This window comes from Ischnura elegans, chromosome 9 (genome assembly GCF_921293095.1).
Source record: "Ischnura elegans chromosome 9, ioIscEleg1.1, whole genome shotgun sequence".
Classification (NCBI taxonomy): domain Eukaryota; kingdom Metazoa; phylum Arthropoda; class Insecta; order Odonata; family Coenagrionidae; genus Ischnura; species Ischnura elegans.
This window is the reverse complement of record NC_060254.1, coordinates 95,556,397-95,571,434: the sequence shown is the minus strand read 5'-3', so window position 1 is coordinate 95,571,434 and position 15,038 is coordinate 95,556,397.

Sequence of the window (15,038 nt, the reverse complement as noted above, 5' to 3'; positions counted from 1 at the left end):
AAATGGTTGATATTCCATTGCTTGTTTTGGAATTCTTTCATTTGGCATTCGAAGTAAATGTTCTTTCCATCGTAAGTAAATGTTTGTAGTCTTGTATTTTCTCAGTGACTGCCTGGACACCCAGTTCATCTCTTATTTGAGTGTTTCTTATTTTATCCAATCTATTGCAGCCTTTTACTGATCTTAAAAATTTCATTTCCGATGATTCTACCTGCCTTAATTCATTCTTTTTTGGTACCCAACATTCTTTTTTTCTTTTTTTTTCTAAAAATATTATAGTATACAATTTCATACAGCACTCCGTCCATCGGAAGAGTCGTCAAGCCGTGGTCCACTCGACGCCTTTTCTAAAGAGCTGTCTAATGCAGACGCCGGGTTTCTCTTCACTCTTCTTTCCCTACCTTCCCCTTCAGGCGCAAATGACATTAGCTGTCTGCCGTCCCCTCCAAGTATTATACCATACCCTGTCCTAATGAAAACACTTCAAGTACAAGAATCCGTCCGTCGCGTCGGATGAGACGTCAAGCTTCGCTCCCCTTGGCGCCTTCACCAAAGGCCGTTTTACACGGGGCACTTAATTGCGCAGGTTAGAGATGCATTTATTTCTTTATGGCGTGAAGTTGCGCGAATACGCGAACTAAAGAACTAAAGAAAAAAAAATCTGACAGAAAATGTCCACAGTATTGTCGTCAAAGGCAGAATGAATATTTAGTTTTGGAAAAAAATCCTCTACGAAGCAACAACGTAAAATGACTACACCTAAAATTACAATTACGATAAATCATTAAATTATGAAGCTATAAAAATAAACTATATAATAATGAAGTTAAGACGTCATACCATACCTTACCCTGTTCTAAAGAGGCCATTTACTCGGAAGGGCCTACGCTGCAGGGCCCATCCTAAAGAAGGCGGGAAAGGAGGAGGCGGGGTGGGGACACGATGTGAAAGTCACCGTGACCCGACGCTTTTCCACCAAACCTCCCACAATCCCAAACACTCGTCCCCACCCCTTCACTGCCCTCTAGATTCCTTCCTCGTGAGTCTCACACGGAAACAATCTACTCCCTCTCCTTTACCCCTCAGCATCCAAAACATCCCAATAAATTTATTAAAATTATTATTGTACTGTCTACTGGTTTATTAATAATAACAACGCGTTTCGACGCTTAGAGTCATTAAATCAAATAGAAATTACAACTTATAATTCCTATTTGACGCGATGGTGACGCTAAGCGTCGAAAGCATTTTTTTAATCAGGGATGGAGAGTGAAAAGAAACGAAAATATTTCGTTTCGACCTGGAGGGAAACGAAAATACGAAGTCTAGGTTTAGTATAGTTTCCGACCGAAATTAAAATCACAAAGGAGTTTAGTTTCGATAAGGGAACGAAGCTAAATTAATCGTGACTCCGCTGCTCATAGTTAAGTTTTGATCGCAGAAGTTGAGTGGAGGAGGATTTGAGGGAATAGTTTCCACACATTTCATGACAGAATGTAGAGAGGTTAAAACATTGAACTTAAAAATTGAATGGCCAGTTTGTGTTCACCGTTTTCCTGTTCGTGATAAAAAATATGAGTTCCCTATGCATCTAATGGCGGTAGGCCGAACCTCTACTTCATTCAACCATAGATTTGGTGTGTGGGTCGAAACTAATCTGTTCGAAAGTGAAGCACGTGGCCCCTCCCGTTCGAAACTATCTGCGTTTCCTTTCGTCCCAGAGTTTTAGTTTAGTTTCGACCCGAAGTAGTTTTGACGCCGATTTTGTTTCGACTCTGAGTTTAAATCCATTTCGTGTCGTTTCTACGTTTCGCTCCCGGGAACGAAACTATTGAAATTTTAATGGTTTTGATTTTCGTTTCGTTTCTACTGCTATCCCTGGTTTTTATTATTAATAAAACAGTGGACAGCAAGTTGTTATCAGGTAAGGTATCACGTACGTAGTGACCAGAAGTAACAAGTTATTATTTCTACTTTACCTGGCGATGGTGTTTCGCGTTTTTATTATCTAAATCCGCCACTGGGGAGTCGGTAGGTACAAGAAAACCATAGAAAGTGATCACAAGACAGGCAGAATGGTCAATATAACGTCCCAGCGTTGAAATGTAATTCGGAACTGAATTAAGCAATACGTACCTTTAGTTTAAACTTTAAAAGACAGAAATTGAGGAGTTCAAGTGAAAAAAAATTGTTAAAAATGCTTCTCTTCAAAATTATTTTTTGCCAATCTGTTGAAACTGAAGGTATGAAATCATTCTGGAATACCTATATGTTTTCTCCAAATCCGAAGCAACTAAAGACAAAAAGGTAATGTTATTGATTGCAGAAGGAAAATCATACCCTCTCTATTCTAATATATGGCTTGACAGCTTTCGACTGGGCATTCTTTTAACTCACTCCTGACTTCATAAAGTTACCCAGAGTTTTTATCAGCTTAAATCGGTGCGAATTTTAGCCAAAATTCACAAGCTACATTTGGAAGGGCCAATTACGGATGACTTTCACCTTCGAAAAAAATGGAAATGCGTCCAGAAATAAGAAAAATTTATGCATATAAAATGGATCAATAGACTAAAGAAAGAGCAAAAATGCAACTATAGACCAAAAGAAAATATTATTGATTGCAGAAGGAGACACATACCCTCTCAATTCTAATGTAACTCCCAAGGCATGAAAACTTTAGATTGGGCTGTCTTTTGACTCACTCCTGACTTCATTCATGAAATTACCCAGAATTTATCTCAGCCGCTTCTTAAATCACTGAAAATTACAGCCAAAACACCAAACGCTACATTTGAAAAGGACATGTACATCAGATAACTTTCATCTTCGAAAAAAAAAGAAATGGAAATGCATCCACTAAAAAGACAAATATATACGCCTTAAATTGGATTAATACGCACATTGGCAGCAAAATGGACCACAAAAGAGTTCACGAAAACCGATGGATCATGAAAGAATCGTATGAAAACAACAGAATGTATTGCATAAAGAGCTGACTAACTACTTTTCTTCTCGGAAAGGTTACGCGGAAATTTGGCAGGGAAATTTCGGGCGATACTTCATTTTGAGATCAATGAAGGCCACAGAGAACATGGAATAGCATTCATTTCGTCCTCACGAGCGAGACGAACGCAAGGCAAGGATGTCGTCAAGGACATTTCCCCTTTTGTGTGCGGCGGATGTTAAAAATAGATGAAGAGATCAGCTGTCTAGTTTCATCTCCACTCTGAAATATGTCAAGAACCTAGATAATCTGCACAGAGCCTTTTTTAAAAGTCATATACGAAATGATGCAAACAGACTTTTGGGGATTCACTTATCTCATATCAGAAAAATATTAAAAAATATATACTTTACGGCGCAATTTGGATGAAATCTTTGATATTTAAAAATAATGAAAAGTATTTTTCTATTTCCACTTTCATTTATTTCAACCGAACCAGGTTTCGGCACATAATGCCAATTCCAAGGTCTGAATTATATAGTAGAAATAGGCCGGTTTAAAAAAAATGAACTTTACTCCTTTAAAATGGTATTAAGCGCCAAAACCTGGGTTGGTTGAAATAAATATTATAGAGGAAATGGAAAATTAATTTTCATTATAATAAATATTAATAAAAATTACAGCATATCATAGCAGAAATACGACAATGAGCACTTGATATTTTCCCTTAATCGATGCGATACCAAGCTTCCAAGGTAAATTCAGTTAAAAATTAATTCAGTTAACAATAAAAGTTGAAATAGTTCAATTTTTCCACTCAAAATCTGGATTTGCATAGAACCTGTTCATTTTATATCGAATAATAACCGTGGAGGATCAATAGGGTGTATGTAAAATCGGATCTAAGTACTCCAGCCTATTTCTACTAATTAATTAGCAACTCGGGCAAAAAGTGACAAAAAATCTTAATTCGTCCTTTTCTCATTCTTAATTAAACAATCCGTTGAAATTTTTTTAACTGTAAATAAAAAGGAGAGAACCCAAATCGATTTCTTTTAGTCAAGCATTTCGTAAAACTTTTTCTAACATCATTTCCAAGGCAGGGGCGAATTAATCATCAAATTTGGGGGGGGGGGATATCATGACCTGGTTCCAAGGGGTATGGGCAAACCCCCGGTTGAGAGGTGTGTTCTTCTGTTTAAAATTTGTATGGAGGGCAACGCTCTACGATAAATACAACTCTAACTTCCCTCATGTTTGAGACTTGTAGCCATGCATTGGCATATACACTCCCTTTAATCCTTCAAAAGGATATAAAAACTATTTAAACTTGAGTACTTCATAGAATTTGAGGGAGGGGGGTCATGACACCGTGACCCCCCTAAATCCACCGCTTTTCCAAGGTCACATCTAAATATATTCTTCTAGAGTTGGAACAGCTGTTCTGTTTATTAGCGAAGGACATTTTTTCAGGAGGACTTGACAATCTTTTCTTGGAGGGTTATTCGAGACCAAACGATACCGCCCGTATCCCTCACACCCCAATCGCAATCTCAGCCAATGCATCTTATTAATTCTCGCACCACACCTTACCCCCTTTTATCATTTTTTTTCAATGTAGGTACCTATCCTCTTCCACCTTCTCATTTACATCCTCAACACCGCCATCAGCCTGCACCTTTGGCATTCCCGCGACCATAAATCAACATATTTTTCAAGCGAGAAAATTATTCATCATTAGTCCAGATGTATTACGACGAGGAGCGACAAAGACTTCATCATCATAATCCCAATATTCTTGGTGGAAGACGCCCAGTATGTACCACAGGTGACACTGGAGAATCCATTAAGGAATGCACACAACTAACCAGGGATGCCGACTTACAAAAAATATTGGGGGGGGGGGGGGAAATTTTACAAGTAGTGAGTTTTAAAGTTTTTTAAAATCATTTTAGAAGAGCCAAGTCATATGATCGACATTAAAACCCTGATAACTCGAATATCTGGACACTCCGCGGAAAATCGACAAGCCTGACACATTTTTTTCCTCACACCCGTAACGAATTTTTGATTCAAGCCGCATGGAGTCGGCGCCACTGCAACTAGCAACTAAACATCGCGAGAGTAATGCTCGGGACCTGAACGCTGATGTTTACACTATAGGTGCGGTAGAAAAACTGTGACGGCTTTCTTCCACATAGGCCCGGGTTCGAGAGATATTCATACGTAAAGATTTCGCGCACCATGACTTCCCTTGTGTAATCACTACCTCTCAACTACCGCAGTGGCCGAGTGAATAGATGCGCTTCTCCAGCGTCTTTTAACGCGTGCTTTCCGGGTTTGAGTCCCGGAATAGCTTATTTATTTTTCTCTCTCATAATTTTAGAAATCCCTCTCACAACTCATCCTCATTCGTTTAATTTAGTTAGCTGTCAGAGTCAGTAGGCTTTTATGGCTATGCATTAGTTAATTTTCCACAGACCCAAGAAATGTAATATATAAAAACCAGCAAGTTAAAACTGTTGAGATGTTTCCAGGTTGACGGTTGACCTTTCTTTTAACATCAGAAGTAATTTACAAATATTTTAACTGCACGGTATACCTTAAAATTGAATGATGCAACTCAACTTATTAGTTTCATTTTTTTTAAATTTCCAGTAGTTAACAAGTACATATTATTCTAATAATAATATAAAAAATAATATCTGCCAATGGACAGCAAAATTTAATCCAATAATCACATACACAATCCATATACAGCTGTCTGTCCTAACGTATGAATATGATGAATACATGCCAACTTAATTAATAATTCGAGGCACCAAGAGAAAAACTTGGGATTATGCAACTTCTTTGGTTGTACATATAATACCTTATGTAATTACATGGATGAATCATGAGTTATTAGTCAAATATAACTTCTTAAAATGTTAGAATGAAATGGTCAAATATGTACTTTCATTATAAGGTGATATGATTCTTTGAAGGTAATGCAATTCTTCACTGAAAATATTTCTCATTGATCTCAATAGAATAGTCAGATTTGTATTCAGTCATTATCAGCGTTGAGGGAATAAACAGCTCATATTATTGAATTTGAATTGAATTGAAAAGACGCAGAGAGAGAAATCCGAAATCTTGCGACGTTTTCAAAGGAAAAAGTGAAAAACGTGTTAATTGTTCCTCGAGAATGGCTCGGTTGGAGCGCTGGCTAGCTTGTAGGGGCAGAGAGAAGGGAAATATTTAAAAAAAATTAGTAGATCCGTGGACTAATTAGATCAGTAAACATTTAAAAATGCACCCACATTACAGTTTGGAGCTCATCGTTTAGAAACTTTAGATTTCAACAAAGATTTTAAAAGATCCGTGAGATTTTATCAAGAGGTTTGTTTGCAAAGGTTGAAATCGGTCGAGTCTTTTAATCAAACTGTATGGAATACTACAAAATTTAGTTTTTTATCAATCATCTTGAAATTATCTAGGAAAGTACACGGAGTAGAACTCATAGGCGTACCCAGCGAGGGGCAGTTGGGGGCAGCTGCACCCCCACGAGAAGCAAAAATCGCAAATTTCTTTACGGAAAATAATACTTTTTCAGGTAAATAATTTTTAAAACTAATAAAAAGCTGTTACAGTTTCCTTAAAATTTTGGTTTCATTCACCTTTTCCATGCTTAAATCTTACCTATAACTTGAACAACCATGTCTTGCTCCCCCCCCCCCTAGTTGTTTTGATCCTGGGTAGGACCTTGGTAGAACTTAGTCAGTATTTTAATTTTTCTAAAAAATTAAAGTATCTCTGAAAGGCTACGAAGGTATTGCCATTCGTTGTCTTTCATTGATTATTCAAATTCAAAATTATTCGATAAATTCTAAAGGAAAGTAATCCTCGATCAAAGAAAAATGGCCCGATTTTCAAGCTACCCGCTATTCCACACTCAACTCCTCACACTTTTTTCCTCATCCCTTTCAGCAGCACGAGCACACTTTCTCCGTTCCCACCAACCCCCTACCCCCTCCCCACTGATTACAGCACTCGGCCTTAACTCTCCATTTCATGTGCCTTCACTTTCTTCTTCCCCAGAATCTTCGCCTCTACTCACGTCCGAGTTAAGAGTTTTTGCCACCCTTTTTTTTTGACCCAACATCTTTCTCTCGTTCCACTCCTCCATCCTATTCCAGAGCGTCTTCCTCTTTTTCTAACCATCCCCCTTCCCTACTGCATCATCCACTTCGCATCTTTCCATTACCCCTTCCCCTACGACCTAGCCAGAGCTCTAACCGAGTCATTCGAGAGACAATTTGCACGTGTTTCAAATTTTTCCTTTGAAAGCGTCGCGAGATTTTTGATTTCTCCCTCTTTCGGATTTCTATCTACATCTGAAATGTTTTTTTTTAACGTTTTTAGGATGAATAATAAACGTGTTTTGTTCATACTGCATTTAAAAAAAAGGTCGATTTTTTCAATTGATCGATCTTTCGGTTCAAATTTCGATTGTTTTGGAATCGAGTTTTTCATTTCGATCCAAAATTGATTGCTCGAAAAATCGACTACGTGATTTTCACCGATATTTTTCCATCTCTATTCGTATCATTCCATTACCTCTGCCCCTACAAGATAGTCAGAGCTCTTACCGAGTCATTTCTCGAAAGACAATTTGCACGTGTTTCACATTTTGCCTTCGAGAGGGTCGCGAGATATGAGATTACTACTTCGGAGTGTTTTTCCACGGTTATATCTAGTATGCGTCGCCTATATTTCACGAATTTTACGCTTTATTTAAAATTCTTATAAGACCATTTAACTCACCGACACGAATGATAGATTCAAAACATACAGTGATGTGTAGTGATGAAAAAATCGATTTATATTAAAATCAATATTTTTGATGAGTGAGGCGTTGTGAGTTGAGAAGACGCATATCGGGGAGGATTAGTTTCGCGGGATGTGGAGAGGGAAAGTGCCGAGAAGTGACCACAACGCAGCGGCAGGTCGGCAACCTGTTTTTTTTCACTCCTCACCCTCTATCCTCGGCTGAGGATCCCATTTGAAGTCACGAGATCACAAAAGAAGCTCTCACTGCTACCGGTTGTGCCACCGAGGTACTTCAACGGAAAAAAGAAGCCCTCGTAGCGTATATTTTTATGGCGAAGCACATATACAGCCTCGCCCAATTTTAGGCATCCTCCTTAAGTTCACGGGCGTTTTGTACGGTCTCAAAAATTTGATTTGTTTCCGTAACCGGGGTGAGCTGGTGAATAAAACGGAAAAATACAGGTATCTCAATTATTCAAACTCCATTACAAAATGTAATATTTCAAAACATTGGTGGACAAGCCCATTCAAATATTTCGCACGTGGCAGGGCACCTTTCCTAATTTATTGCTGGATTCAAATTTCGTGGCCCTTTGAAGGGTTATTTTAAAAAGAGAATTGATATTGTAAAGGATAGGGAAGGCATTTTGAGAATGTTTCTTCATGTATAATAACTATTATATTCAGCCGCATACAATTCCCGGGGGAATGTGGTAAGCTACTGGATACGGCGTTAAGCTGCTGATAACAGAATCAACTCCCAAACAACATCGTCGAAAAACTAGGTGGCCCAGGGAAAGGTGGCTCTCTTAACCTGTATGTGTGACATTCACAGACCTGTAGCTTGGTGTCGGGTGAGCTCAATCCTCACCTATTTAAACCAACATTCTGGTAGATGCACTGAGTGAAGGAGCATGTAATATTTGCAATGAATTTATTTTAACTCCAGGACAACAACGTACGTGGGTAGAGCGTTGGGTTACTGAAGGGTTCCTGGTTCAAATCCCGGATGAGACCTTCAGACGCCGAAAACGAAAATTCCTCGAAATGCGAGGAGACCCACGTAAAAGAACTGACTCCTCGCAGTTCTCTTCCTGATGTCCTTAATACAGTGTCACCTATCCTTTCATGCGCTCTCATCTCCGATAGATCCGGGTTCGAATACCGCTCAAGGCGAATGATTTTTTTCTCTGGGGAATTGAAGATCTTGGATGGTAATTTTTTTCCGACCCCCACTACTGCTGGAATTTTGACCCACAATTAGGCCCCCCCTTGTCCCTATCCTGAATCCGCCACTGTTCTCACTCACAAATTGTACTTTTTCCTTTGCACCCCCAGCAGGCAGAATTCATTGTCCTATCACTACGGCCGAATACTGAAGGTGTCACCCCGAACACGCAGACTGTTAGCTGACCTTGGTTCGACGGTTGCACAATGAGCGCATGGCGGCGGCGCGCTTGGCATATTTTTAGGAGAGACTCGACTGAATTTTAAACGCGACATTAAAGAGAAGAGGAATGGGAAGGGGGTATGTGTTCCTGATTTATGGCAAAAAGCAAGGCGTCTTGCAAAGTGAATGACGCGCGTTGACTCCTCTGAAAAAAAAGAAGTCTCGCAATTTTCTCCCGTCTGGAATGCGCTGGAAATTGAGGGGGAAACGCATAAGGGGAAAAAAACAGGAGGAGAAGAAAGGTAACGCCGATCACGTGACTTCGGGGAGGCGGAGAAATGTGCATTCTTCGCCTCTGCCAAAAATCCTACGCACTAGGAATCGAACGGAGAAACCGAGCGAGACACGCCAAAAAAACGCACTTCTTTTGTTCTTCGAACTGACTTCGTTTCCGTTCGCAATGCCAAGCCCTTCACATTAAATGCAGAATAGAGGCATAGCTCTGCCAAGGAATTGACTCCTAGAATATCTCCCAACTAGGTTTCATCACACGAAGAAAGGATTCCAATACGCCCATACGTTTCACTTTTAACTGCGCTCAAGGTAGGTGATTAAATAACTGCATGCCTTTATCTCAAAAATAAAATAGATCTGATGGAATATGAAGGAAAATTTTCAAATTTGATAATCGGAAAAAATTGAAAACAGGAAGGTCTGCTCTTTACCGTGAAAAATTTCCGTTAAAGGCTTGAATATTGAACGTATTTTTTACCAGGAAAAAAGACGGGTCGAGCAGTGATAATAAGTACTTTTAAGATTATTTTTGTCACCGCAGGGAGAAGGAGGTAAAACAGATTATACGTTCGAGTTGACTTTTATAGAAGTCGACCATATACCACTTTATCAATCCACTAACCCATTTAAGCAGTGACTGCGCAAAGATTACGGATCGGTTAAGGACGTATTCGATCTTGATTCCATCAATTTGCGAAATTGAAGCAGTTCTACTTTGAGCACAGCAAGAGTCGATGATTCTGGATATATCGCCGGCACCAACGTCGATGTATCTACGAAGGCCTGTGATATATTTATGTATCTGAATTTTCAATCTATTATTTATAAGGAATCGATGGTAATTCAAAATTTAAATTTTATTTAATCACCTCAAAAAGGAGAGGAAATGGCTATAATTCTGCATATAGCTATCGTAGAAGAAATATGACAATATAATGGATCAACCGAGTGAATAATGAGGATGTGGTAAGGTGAGTGGAAGAAAGGAGAAGCCTGCTAAAAACCCAAAAAAAGAGGACGGGATAATTGAATCTGAAACATAATGAGAAATGACGCCCTGATGCAGATAACCGTAGAAGGACATGTGGATGCGAAGAGAGGCAAAGGAAGACCCAGAGTGAGTTACCTAGGGTAACTCGTTATTTAGGAGTTAAAAGAGAATAAATTAGGAAATATGAAAGTGTTAGCTTACAGGAAAACCGAGTGCAGAGCTGCGTCAAACTAATGCTCGGATTCTTTACTTATGATAGCTTTCAACGATAGAAAAACATTTTATTTAGCTTAATATAGGATGATTATTGAGAGCTTACGCTACCAAGTACGTATTTATCGCAGAAAAAACAGTAGCATCTAAAAAATATGCTTCGGCGTCTTAGAGTATATAGCTTGGTAATACCTCCAAAATATACGTGAGGTAGTTTGAAGGGTCCTTCATAGGAAGTTACATTGTAAAATTCCTAACAATAGGCTTAGTGCGACAAATTATATTAAAATACGCACTTTAATGATTAATTTAAAGCATCCGAGGTTCTCATAGAAATTTCCGCTAATTTGTAAATGTAGACGATTAGTGGGCTTCAAAACTCCTGATAGGCATTCTCGATATTATTTCGTACTCTGTAATGTGTGAAAGCTACTGAGTAAGGGAATTTTGGGAAAAAATTGACGAAAATTGACCAATTCTTATTAGTACTCTATCGTTCAACATATTCTCTGTCGCCAAAAACTAATACTCAGAATGTTCATCAGGAGTTTTAAAGGTCATGAATAGTATACATTAATAACAGATTTTTAGTATCGAACTGATTTTATAAAATGTTCAACTCTTCCGGGTTCAAGCATTTGAATGGCATATCCTTCTATCACACTAGGTGCATAAAACTACTGTGACGTCATGGCAATCAATGTAAGGCACCGTTCAATCCCATCGACTATAAGAGTGTGCATTCTCAATTGTCCTACGCTCACCACTCCCCTATTCTCTCCGGGTGGAATGTCGATGTCCTTTGCTGCCACTCCAGCTCCAAAGCCTAACCCTCTCCCCCTTCGCCAATCCCACACGCCCACCTACGGCCTGATTCCATCTCCCACGCATTCCTCGCATGTGGAACTCCCTGTCCATCACTTTCTCCTCAGAGAGCGATATTTTCACTTCAAAACCCCCGCGCGACTTCAGGGAAAACTATTTTTTTTCGGTCTATGATTTTGTTCTTGGTTTGGAAGATAGGGATAGTGATGGAAAAATGCCGGTCAAAATCGATTTTTCCATTAATCGATGTTTAATTGAAATGTAAAACTAGATTTTTCAACAAAAATCGAGGGAGTTAGAACCAAAAGATCGATTAATCGAATGAATCGTCAGTTATTTAAAAAACAAAAAAGATTGTACAAAAATATGTTTATTATTCATTCTAAAAACTATCAATATATACGTTTAAGTAGCAGAAAAAATGTATTTAGTATTTGAAATATTAGCAGTAAAAATTGACTTATGCACGTACATTAAAGTTCTGAGATCACCTCTTAGAAGCATTAGGCTTTACTAACATTTTTAACCCCTCCGTGATTATGTTAATGTTGCATATTTTTTATATTTTTTTTTATTGTTCTTTGATATTTTTTTAATTTGGGCTCAACCATTTTGTTGTTTTGCAGGCAACGATTGATTCTAAATTAAAATTGTTTTTGATAGAGTCAATGAGAGTTGGGATATATTAAAGCCGACGGAGGCCTTAGCTCTACCTCAGCCTGTAAGGAAACAATCTTTCGTTAACCCGTAGCGCTTTGCCGACGAAAAAATTACCGCCCTCCGCCAGGGGTAGGTGTCAATAACATGAAACTTTCGCCCCTCCACCTCGCACTCACTTATCATATTTCCCAACTCTCCTTACTTTGCCCAAGTGATTTCGTTAACCAACTTTCTTGGACTTTCGATTTTACACCCGACAAAAAGTCGTGATTTTTCAGTTCCTCTCCCATCTTCAAAGCTCAAAGCCAACTATTCTCAAGGCGCAATTTCCGCGTGCTTGCGTTCCAATAAAAAAATAACTCATAAGTCAGAGTCTGCTTCTGTGCAATCGTTAAAATGGATCAGAAAAACATCCTATTTTTTTCCGGGAAGCCAGTTAGTCAGAGCCATTTGCGAGATGTCAATTTCGCGGTGAGAGCGACATTGCTAAAATCTCCACAAGGCCGCGCAAAATGAGATATGTAGCAAAGGTGATAATTTACATGACTACTCATGCACACTTTATACACTCCAATAGAAGAGAGTAAAGGATTTTAATTGAATTCCTGGTAACGACGCCCAACGGCAAGTCAATGACAAAGATGATAAATTCAATTAGCACGAATAAATTTCGCAAGAAGATTTATATGCTTACGAATGTCAGCATATGCGTATGTATATAACGAAGCGTAGGAAATAAATGACCCTTCTATGTCAACAAAGAATGGCATGGTAGGTATTGATTATAAATTCAAAAATATAAAATTATAAATAAGTTTATTTGAACCGAATCAGTATTTAGTTACTAATGAATCCTAATTCAGTCTATTGGGATAAAGACTTCCTAGAAAAGTTATAATATAGTCCTCGGATAATATAGTCGTATTTTCAAAATTCATGCAAGGAAGTTTAGGTTACATAATTCTTTTTTTCCAAATTTCATCTATGCAAATCATCGACCATACGATCATCGGTGATAAGACACTGATATTATGGCTATTGTGGATAATTCGGCACAGTAATAGTAGATATTAAGTTATATTTTAAATTTACTCGATAAGTTTATCTACTCTAGCGTCAAGTTTAAGATATAATGTATACAGATATTAAGAGAAAAGAGCGGAATTGAGTACAAGAAAGCCTATATAAAATATAGTTAGGCATAGTTAGACATAGTTAAGCATGGCATGTTAAGGCCTCACTTGGAGCAGGTATACTGTAAGCGCGTGGGACCCATTTCAGGAAGGACTAATAACTGAAATTAATGGCATACTAACAGTGAAGCGTGTCGAGAACGGTGATGAGTTGTAACAATAAACAGTGCGGCGATTCCAATATGTTAGTAGAGTTAGGCTTTGAATCTTTACAGGAACGTAGAGAAAAATATAGGCTTAATTCACTAAGCAAGATCAGACAGGAGTTTTCCTCAGATCATGTGAAAAACATCACTCGCGTACCGACGCGCTATCACAAGGAGAATATTAAGGCAGTAGACTCTTAAACAGAGATTTTATACGTATTTATTTTTGACGAAGCATCAGGCATAGCAGTAGTCTCGCATTTAATGAATCACGGTGCCCGCTGGTAAGACTCATTTCATGTTTATATCTATCCCTTTGTATCAGTTGTTCTCTATGCATTAGTTCGCCACTGAATATCATCTTCTTATTTTTAAACTTTGTTTTACTTCCATTTCTTCGCAGCAGACGTATTGCTTGATTCTAACCTTGCATGGACGGACTTATTTCATTCGTTTGCAGATTAGAGCATTTTTGCTAGTGTAAATTTACTACAGTCGTGTGTTCCATGGGAAAACTCATGCTTGGTAGCAGTATACATAACCTGCACGAATGTTTACGTCTTAATTTTATTACCGTTTACATTTTTTGATATTCGTGCGGTATTTATGTGTAGTACGGATTGCATGGTATGTGTTGGTTATTGGTCAAGCCCTGCCAATTAACCTGACGGTGGCTCGCAAGGAGGGTGCTATGAAGATGGCAATAGCAGAAAAAAAATCCGCGAGTTCGATAATTGACCGCGAAAATGACATAGCAACATGAATTCAGGCATTCGCTACACCACCAAAGGTTCCAGAAGGCAGGCAATGTTTGCCTCTTGACAGAACTGGAGAAAAACTTAAGACGGAAGCAACAGCAGATGGAGAGAGGATATTTTTCTTGCCCGAAAGTCCGAGGAATTCCTACGAGGCCAACCGAGGCGAAGAGCTTAAGGGCTATGAATATGGATATTGGGGAAAATCTTCGCATGCCTACGTGACGTGTATTGAGTTAAACTCTCGCTTCTTCGCTCTTAAAATATTTTCGTCCCCCGAGAAATAAAAATAAATAGAATACCAACGAAGAAAGTTTCGGACGCGTGCGGGACCACAGTTTATGGAAGCAATACGTTCTCCGAGGTGCCGGATTTAGTAGGTACTTGTGGAGGCGATAAGGAAATACGGCGACTCGTGCCTGCCTTCAATGTCAATAGGAATACGGAACGCCCTCCTCGAAGCCTGATGCAAAAGACAAACTGAGCATCGACGTAACACCTCATGATCATTATCAACCCATAGCCATTATTGTCACGAGGATAGCACGAGAGATACTTTGGGCGGAACTAGGCGTGTGAAATATTTAAGAACGCAGGTGCTCACCTAACTCGATCTGAGAAAAAAAAGACTGCTCTTAGAACGGATGAGTAGTTCTCGTCTTACACCGTGAGTTTATTGGTTAATAATTTGTCTAATCTATCCGCTGACTTCATCAGCTAGCGTTCACCGGATCTCAACGTGGGAGTCATCTACCTCACACAAATCACTGCCAATTCAAAAAGGAACTCTACGCAAAATCTCTGAGTGA